Source organism: Lampetra fluviatilis, chromosome 77 (genome assembly GCF_964198595.1).
Source record: "Lampetra fluviatilis chromosome 77, kcLamFluv1.1, whole genome shotgun sequence".
NCBI classification, from domain to species: domain Eukaryota; kingdom Metazoa; phylum Chordata; class Hyperoartia; order Petromyzontiformes; family Petromyzontidae; genus Lampetra; species Lampetra fluviatilis.
In genome coordinates this window covers 3,074,218-3,083,074 of record NC_136351.1, presented here as the reverse complement: position 1 = coordinate 3,083,074, position 8,857 = coordinate 3,074,218, and positions in this window count along the sequence as shown.

Genomic DNA, 8,857 nt, shown 5'->3' with positions numbered 1-8,857 from the left:
TGTGTGACCTTTCTGTACCCTTCGGGGCAAACCACCTCCCCTGTATTTGGGGGGTTGTGTCGGAGAACCCAATAAAAAACAGAATAAAGTACCATTTTTAAATGCTCTGATACGTGCATTGGCTTTGTACTGTTCGGCTTTTGATGTTCTTTGGTCTGACACTGGTGAGATTAGGCCAGAAAGAAGGCTGTCTCTGGTGAAGGCCAATCAGTTTTAAAGACAATGCAAAGATTATCAGAGCAAGTTTGTTTGCATGTTCACCACAAGTACAAGTGGTTAATGCAGACTTGATTCATTGTTCTATTGCCAGAAAGGATTAAACCTATGATTATTATTTTCATACCTTGATTAAAGTGGATTTCTTTACGAACATCCTAATACCGGTCCCCCTGAGAAAAACAAATCCTCGCGACTTTGGTCTTTACTGAGAAATAATAATGGGCACTCGTGTTGGATAGGCTATGTACTCAGTCGTAATCACGAGTACAGCAAGTCCCCGGGTTGCGGAAGACCTGACTTACGGAAATTCGACCTTACGGAAATGCTCCCATAAATAATGTAAAAAAAAACACGTTTAAAATGCGGAAATGTTTGCGTGAGTTACGTAAGCGCAAGTAGTGCGGTGCGGCGAGGTTGCAGATTAATACTGCAGAGCGAGGTGTTAGGCGGGGCCACCTTACGCCTTGCTCTTCCAAAACCCAGCCGTCACCGAGCCCAAGCTTCACTAGGATTAAGGTAAAAAAATTTTTTTGCGTTACAGAATTATTTTCCTTTTGTAGCATTACAAAAATTTTGTTTTCTGGACACAACATATGTTCCATTAGTTTAATTATGGGTAGTGCTAGGTTAGATATTAGATTAAATGAAATAATGATAAGAAGCGCAGAGCGTATGTACAGCGATATGATACAGGTAGCGATAGAAAATGGACAACAACGCGATACAGTAGGGGAGGCACAACTATTTTGGCTATGGGATTTTATCTTAATTTTGGGGGGAAATTATTCAGTTTCTGACATATGGAAAATTCGAGTTATGGATCATTATCGGGAACCTAACCTTTCCGTAACCCGGGGACTGCATGTACACATTATGGTAGGCAATGCAGATAATATCCATTGTCCTATGATGCACCTAAATGTTGCTTTTCCTCTGAGGCACTCAGTTTGAACAATGTTAATTCTCAGTGAACGTTTCACAAATGAACTTGCTCAGCGTACCCAAGAAATAAGTCTGATCTCATTTTGACAAAAATCATGAAAACTATATGAGGTTTAATTGGGCTAAGCATGAGTCGATTGTATCATTACCATTTGCGTGTTTGTGCTCAGCAGGCAATCGACAAGCGTCTAACCAAGAGGCTTCTCCACCTGAGAATGAGGTGAGTTGAAATCTTGCTGGACAACAGTGTGGTCAGTACAATGAGATGTGCATTCGGCTTCATGACTGCATCGGATGTGCTGAGCCGTCACCACTAAGATCCGCAAGGTTGTGTTCAATCCGTGAGGCTGGGTATCTGTGTGTCTTTATCACGGGTCACGCAATGGCCACGTGATTCCAGTTGATTCCTTTTCGATTTATTGTGACTGGCAGGTTAGGATAGTGTAATTAATGTTTGCGCCATACGTACCCAAACCGTGCTAAACGGTGAACATTCACCAAGCAATCAACCTGGAATCAACTAATTGGTTAAATTCGATCACGTGCATGACTGAGATGATGATATCATGGCATCTACTCGAGGACCCGGATCAGGAAGCTTTTTCGCTCGAGATCTGAGCTCCTGTTGACAGAATCAGAATCTTTATTGAAACTGGAGGAGGAATCTGATCATATGTGAAGTTCTTTTCACAGATGTCCAGGGGACATCTGATAATGCTGGATGTAATCTCCATTGAAACTTCCGTACACTTTGTGAGATTACTGAAGCAGTACTAGAATTTGCACGATTGAGTCACGTGACATTTTTATCCATTGGCTGTGTTGGGTAGAGGAGGGTGTACAACACACTCATATTTACACGACCTAACACGCGTGAAATCTGATTACGAATTATAATCTCGGTCGTGATGGCCTACACACGGATAATGATGGCCACGTTTCGAAACTGCACTTGATGAGTTGAAAGTAAACCATAGCTAGCAGAGGAACAATGTTCAGTAAGAGGCACACATTGAGATGAAATGGGAATAGCCGTCGTTGTCAGTCACTCGGGAGGTCCAGGATGACGCTGAAACAATAAGAATACGTTGTACCCTTTCTGGAAATAAAGCAGGATTTGTGTTAAAATGTTAGAAAACCAAATAGACACCTTTTGCAAGTTATCAAGTCTGCATTAACCACACCCGGTACTTGTGGCAAAACATCTTAACACCTGTTTTATTACACGCTCTCTATTAACTCACTCTGTTGTTGTTGTCATAGCCTCAAATCTTGTAACTCAATTTCAACCCACTTCCCAATGTGGTATCGACTGCAATCTTGGTATACTTATGTCATACTCATGACAATACTATATTTTATCATAAAAAAAATATATATTTTAAACATTTTTTTTACATGTTATGTTTCGGCTTGGGTCTAATTGTCCACGCTCAACTCACGTTGGCTGTAATCACCACGGTCCCTTACGTTATGGCAAGCTTCGGGCCACTTCCTGGAGTCGTGGAGTTCTGCCATTACTCGTACGGTACATTTCATTAAAGCGTGTTTTTGAAAAAGTATTTTTAAATATTACTTATTGCCAGAAAGGGTAAAACCTATTTCTATTGTTTCATCGTTTTGGTACCGGCAAAAAATTCCCCATAGATATAACTGTTCTGCCAGGCTGATGTCTACCAGGTTTGGTGGTGGCTCTCGAGGTGGCTGAGGAGTCCAATTCTGGATCCGCAAATCTTTGGGCATTGGGGGGTGCCAACGCGGTACCCAGGTGGAAGTGGGAATCTGCAGTGCCGGGAATAGTCGGTGGACAGGGGGACATTTAACTCGCTCGATGAAGCTGGTTGTAATTACCAGTGAAACGTCACTGTATTCAAATGGTAAATGTTGTACTGGGTTTACTGTCCAACACACCAGTGTGCTGAACTAGCACAAGCACCGTGGCGACACCACCGCCACTTATTGGCGAATGGCGGTTGTTGTTGCTTGTGAGTTCACAGTACACGGCGCTGGGCCCAAGGGAGGGCATCTGCGACGTCCTGGAGCCATCGCAGCTTTAGGCGTCATTCCTCTACTCCAAGACGCCGCCTCATGATGGGCATGGAGCAACTCAAGTCTAAGGACCCAATGAACCCAATCAACAGCAGTGAATTAAGAGGACCTCCGCATTGGCTTGAGGCAAAAAGTTGAGCAACGATCCCGACCCCTAAAACCAGAACCCAGTCCCGTACAAAAAGGAGTAGTTTGTAGAATGCGTGCCTCTTCTGAAATATTAGGTTGTAACTTCGCTGTCATGTGGTAGGAGAGGTTGTAACTTTTGTAAAGAGGATAACACAAATGACTACTCACTGCCCGTCGAAACAACGAGGGGTGTCTTGGAAGCTTGGAGTTAGTTTGCATTCTCCTTTGTTTAATTATTACTAGTATTTTAAAACATATGGTAATTTCTGATGCAGGAGCATTCATGGCTAAACAGATTGATTATTGCACAAGGGTTTCTTTTGGTGTTTCAACATCTGAATATCTATTGATCCAGGTGTGATGCAAATCTTTCTGCAGTGACTGGTATACAGGAGGTCGTGGGTACGATTCCGACCCTAAAGCCTGCTGTATATTTGGAGTTTGCGTGTCTCCCCCCCCCCTTGTTCTCCCCGTGGTCGCATGGATTTTTATCTGGATCCTCAGGTTTTTACTTCCACATTTAGAATGAACGTGCATTAAGAGTATTTTGCTGCTATAAATTGCCATGTGGTAATCCACTTCGTTGAGCTATTATTTGTGTCCAGGTCACTTTTGAAAGAGAGCTACTACATAGCTTGGTGGGCCTTACCTGGTAACAAAAACAATCTCTATTCGACGTGTTCTTCTTTCTGTCTCTCAATGTAATTCCAAGCATGCACTTATCCACGCTAGTTTGCACACTTTTTAGCTTTTGTCGCTTTACAATAAAAGAGATTCTATGTGAATCTAACAATTAATTTTGTGTTGCGGTGGCTGGCGAACATGATAAATTGTGAAAGGTGCATCTTAAGTGCATATTATATTACTATTCACGCACACAACTGCAAAAAACAGCATTCTATACAATACAGTATGTTTATATATCAAAATAAGAATTTCGGCAATAACATTTAAAAATTTTCAACGGAACCGCAATCATCGCAACGAACAGTGCATTGTTCTTAGGTTCATTTTCCCGTGCACGTGTGTGTGTGTGGTGAGCGATAGTGTACTGCGCTACGAACTCGGCGACCTGAGCTCAATTCCTGCTCATGGCCAAAATCAGTGCCAATTATCTGAACCAGTCGTGGGCTTCCCTGTGGTCGATTCAGCCTCATATGAGTAACTGGTGCGGTGCGTAAACATCGCCACTGGGGTGACAAAGGTGGCGTGATGCTGGCCACCGGACCCCCTCGTGTGCCGTGCTGGCCTTAATGGGTGCTCGCTAACAGCACTTGCCTTAACTGTTTGTTAAGGTTATACGGGAAATATTTGTCTTGTGTTTTATTTATAACTTAATGAAACCTTTAGTTTGCATAGAAACAGATCATGACTGTTGTATATATGCCTTTTCCAAGAAATAATATTGAGTGATATTGTTTAGTTTTAATGTAAGAGTTATTTTTTTCACATGTTTGGATTTAGCGCGTTCTAAAAAACGCAGTAATGGAGGCCTGTGAACTCCATTGAGACAACAAAGGCCAAAGGAGCACCCCCGCTGCTTCTGCAGTGTTCCTCACGCATCTGGAGGTAAAATTTCCACAGGCTTTGGCTGTAAAGTTGTAAAGGTGGATTGACTACCACCTCATAAGAATATTTTCAAACATTATGGTAGTAAATGTTAACATGATATAATATTTTGATGTAACTATTTTGTATATTTTCATTAACAATTACTATTATGCCATACGGTCTGGGATAAGCAGGTAAAACTAATGATAATGCAAGGAGTGATCAGCGAATTTCCGAGAAGCAAGGGAGGACCCATGGCAAAACACCATAACCTCGCTGCCCACTGAGGGCAAATCCAGGGCAAAGAGACAAGAATGTCCATTGCCATTCCACTCTGAATTAAACAAACCCTGGTGCCTGGAAAGTTGGAACGTTCAAATGCCAACCATGCATAGGAACATTCTTAAACAACCTGGCATTAAACATTAACTTTGGTGATAGGATATATTGTTACATGACAATACATAAAATATTGAGGTTTTGAATGCGATTAGTTGCATGTTTTATTACCATCCACCTATCTATACATGAGTGCCATGTGATCTGGGTTAGGCATATAAACTTGATAACGAATTATGTAAGTTTTATATTGAATTATTGAACCAAAGGATCATTAAGAAGATATACATAATACGAATTACGTAAATTCTCCACGACCAGAATAATATGTATTCCAGGGATATAACTAGAGCCTGCCGAACCACCTTTGTCTTCCCATTGGCTGTCATTACATGCTGCAGCAATACATTTTAAAGATGAGCCGACCTAAAGAGAGGGGAAGGCCGTTTCAGAATAAATAAGGCGACAGACACACAACACACTCAGGGGCAATTAAGAACATCTGCATCCACAAGCCTTGAGTCGACCTCTGGAGGAAGGGGGGGTAAGTGACAATCACTGGCTCAGGATATCCAGGCAGCCAGATTAAAAGGTCAACTAAAAACTGACTGCACAAATCGCAAGATGATCTTCCGGTGGGAGGGGATTTTATAGGGGTTATAACATCAGGCGCCAGGTCTGCAGAGCAAGAACCAGGATCCGCCAGATGCACCACGTGTGCAAAGATGAAAGGAAGAAGTTGGGCCGTAAGGTGTCCTAGGTAATTAACCACATGAGCTAGAAATCCTATATAAACAGCACCCAAAATCGTACAGGTCAGTCTTGTAATGGCAAACTTCGGGGGGTGATCCTCGTAAACAACCAGAGAGTCAAGTCTTGCAGAGTCAAAGGCTCTGTGTTGCCAAGTGTTGAGTTCTGCGCTGACAGACTCTTGAGTATCGCTGAAAGTTTCTAAGTTTTTCCTTATGTTTTGAGTCGCTTGCAGAGTCAAGGACTTCGATAAGTTGTACTGTACTAAGCTATAGGAATTGTGAGAAGCTAAGAGGTGTGCGAATGCATTTTCATATCATACAGTGATCAGCTAAGATATGTGAGAAGTTAAGTGGAGATTTGAGTTATGCAACAATATCGAGTGTGCATGAAATGTTGTCCAAGCTATAGGCTGGAAAAGTTATGTTGATTCTAGATTTGAAGCTTTCGTGACTGCAAGGAATCATCTTCTTAGGTTTTTTCGGTAAAGTCACGTAGGTAAAACATCAAAATGAATGAAAATAAAATAAAATAAAATCAAAATTCACGACGTTTCGGAGGCAACACAAGTCTCCGTCATCAGGTGGGACCGTCACAGCCAGATTAGCTGTATCAAGTGAGGCAATGATTCAAGATGTAATCCCTTAAAAGCGAGTTGAGGGGGGGAGGAGAGGGAGGGGGGAGCTCATCAGACTATGGTAGCCAATGAATGGAACGTATCGGGAGGGAGGGGGGGGCGAGGCCAAAAGGGTTGGGCGTCGGCGTGCAAGCGATTGTGCGCACAATCGCTCAACCCTTTTGGCCTCGCCCCCCCCTCCCTCCCGATACGTTCCATTCATTGGCTACCATAGTCTGATGAGCTCCCCCCTCCCTCTCCTCCCCCCCTCAACTCGCTTTTAAGGGATTACATCTTGAATCATTGCCTCACTTGATACAGCTAATCTGGCTGTGACGGTCCCACCTGATGACGGAGACTTGTGTTGCCTCCGAAACGTCGTGAATTTTGATTTTATTTTATTTTATTTTCATTCATTTTGATGTTTTACCTACGTGACTTTACCGAAAAAACCTAAGAAAAAGTTATGTTGCCCAAGTGACTTATATTCTAATGATAAGTGTTATGATGAGTTTTGGAGAGTGAACGAGGAGCAGTGATGAGCGGCGCACAGCAGGAGCCGTCCCGAGGGAGCTGGGGGCACCAAGGGTACTCGCGAGAAGCAGGCAGCTGCTGATGACAAGGAATGAGGAGCAACGTGGCCACAGCCCATTCCGACTGCTGATCGAGCCTGGCGTGCAGATAACCTGCACCGGTGCAGCGCAGCAGCTAACGGCTGACCACGAGCGTGCTGACTCGGGAGCCCCGAGCACCCTCCAGCATGGGTCGAGCACGACGCACAGACAACCATGGAAGGAGCAGTGAGCAAGGAGCAGCGAGGCCGCGAGCGCACTGCAACTGTGGTTGAAGCCTGCCGTTCTACACATCGTTGTGAGACTTGAGATATTGTTCAGAAAGAAGAAGTGAGAAACATAAACTTTACACTCACTATTTTCACTGTACCTTGCACAGGTTGTGGGCCAAGAAGAATCACCATAACGGGGGCATTGTGTGTATGGTCGCGTTACCACGAGACAGCCTATTTTTTATTTTAATCACGTGATCATGAGATCTGATCGTTGATGTTCTTCTGACCATTTGATACGCTTAATTTTTGACAAGATTAGTATTGGCTAATCGTGAGTATTAGCCAATACTTGTTTTTTTGTTTGTTATTTAAAACGGATTGATGAGTTCGTATATTTGCATGGGTACTGTCGTTGCTATTCATTCATGTAGATAAGAGGTGGATGTTAGAGTAAGTGAGATTAAAGTTGCCTAGATTAAAAACGGGTTCCGAGTGCTTCTTTCCTAAATTTGTGCATCACTGTCGTAATGACGAACTGTATCATGCAGTGAGATCTGAATCCCGGGACCTGACAGTAAACACATCATTGTTAAAACGATATCACACACACAAAACAATCACTGAAACATACCCCTAGACAACGAGAGAGCAAATAATCCCTCACACATAATCACACACACAATAAGCACATACCCACAATCACATACACATTAATCATTAATGTTTAACACAGACACATTCTTAATTACATTTAACACATTTTAACTTAATTACACGTATTAACATTGTGGTGCCACGACCGCGGAGCAGCTCTGCAAACGTCGGGATGGTCCACTAAACCCCGCCCTGAACGCACACACGCGCACACACACGTAGGGTCCCGGTTGGGGATCGCCTGGCATCATGGGTTTTCATCCAAAGGGCCCCTAGCGGGGATGTCTCACGGTTTCCCGGTGCCAGGAGATTGGCAGACCCCCCCCAGGCCAAATTACATTGCGGCCTCCTTGAATCGGCTTAAAATTGTACTGTATATGGGCACAAACTCACCGGGCTAACCACAGCGAGAACGCTCACAGCACGGGGGGAGGGGCCAGGGGAAAAATAGCGCAGACCGGGAGGGGGAAGGGAAAGCTCTGGACCCCCCGCGGAGGTGTATTCCGCGGGACGGCAACACCGACCAAACCGGCTGAATCCGGAAGGGGGAGGGTGGGCGCTTAGACAATGAATCGAGGCATAATGTAAAATAACACTTCAGGTAAGGGCAGGGTATCAGTTTAAAATCGAAAGGTAGGCGCATGACTGGCTGCACGGTGCGACGTCCCCCTGGGCCTTTGAAGTTTAGAGAATAAAGGTGGGAGCTTCGGGACGATGAGGTCAGTTGTCTTCAACCTTCGGGCCATCAAGACCCTCTCCCTGCCATCCTGCCTCTTCAAGCCGCTCACAGCATCCGTGTGATGCCAGCGAGTGCTGCTGCG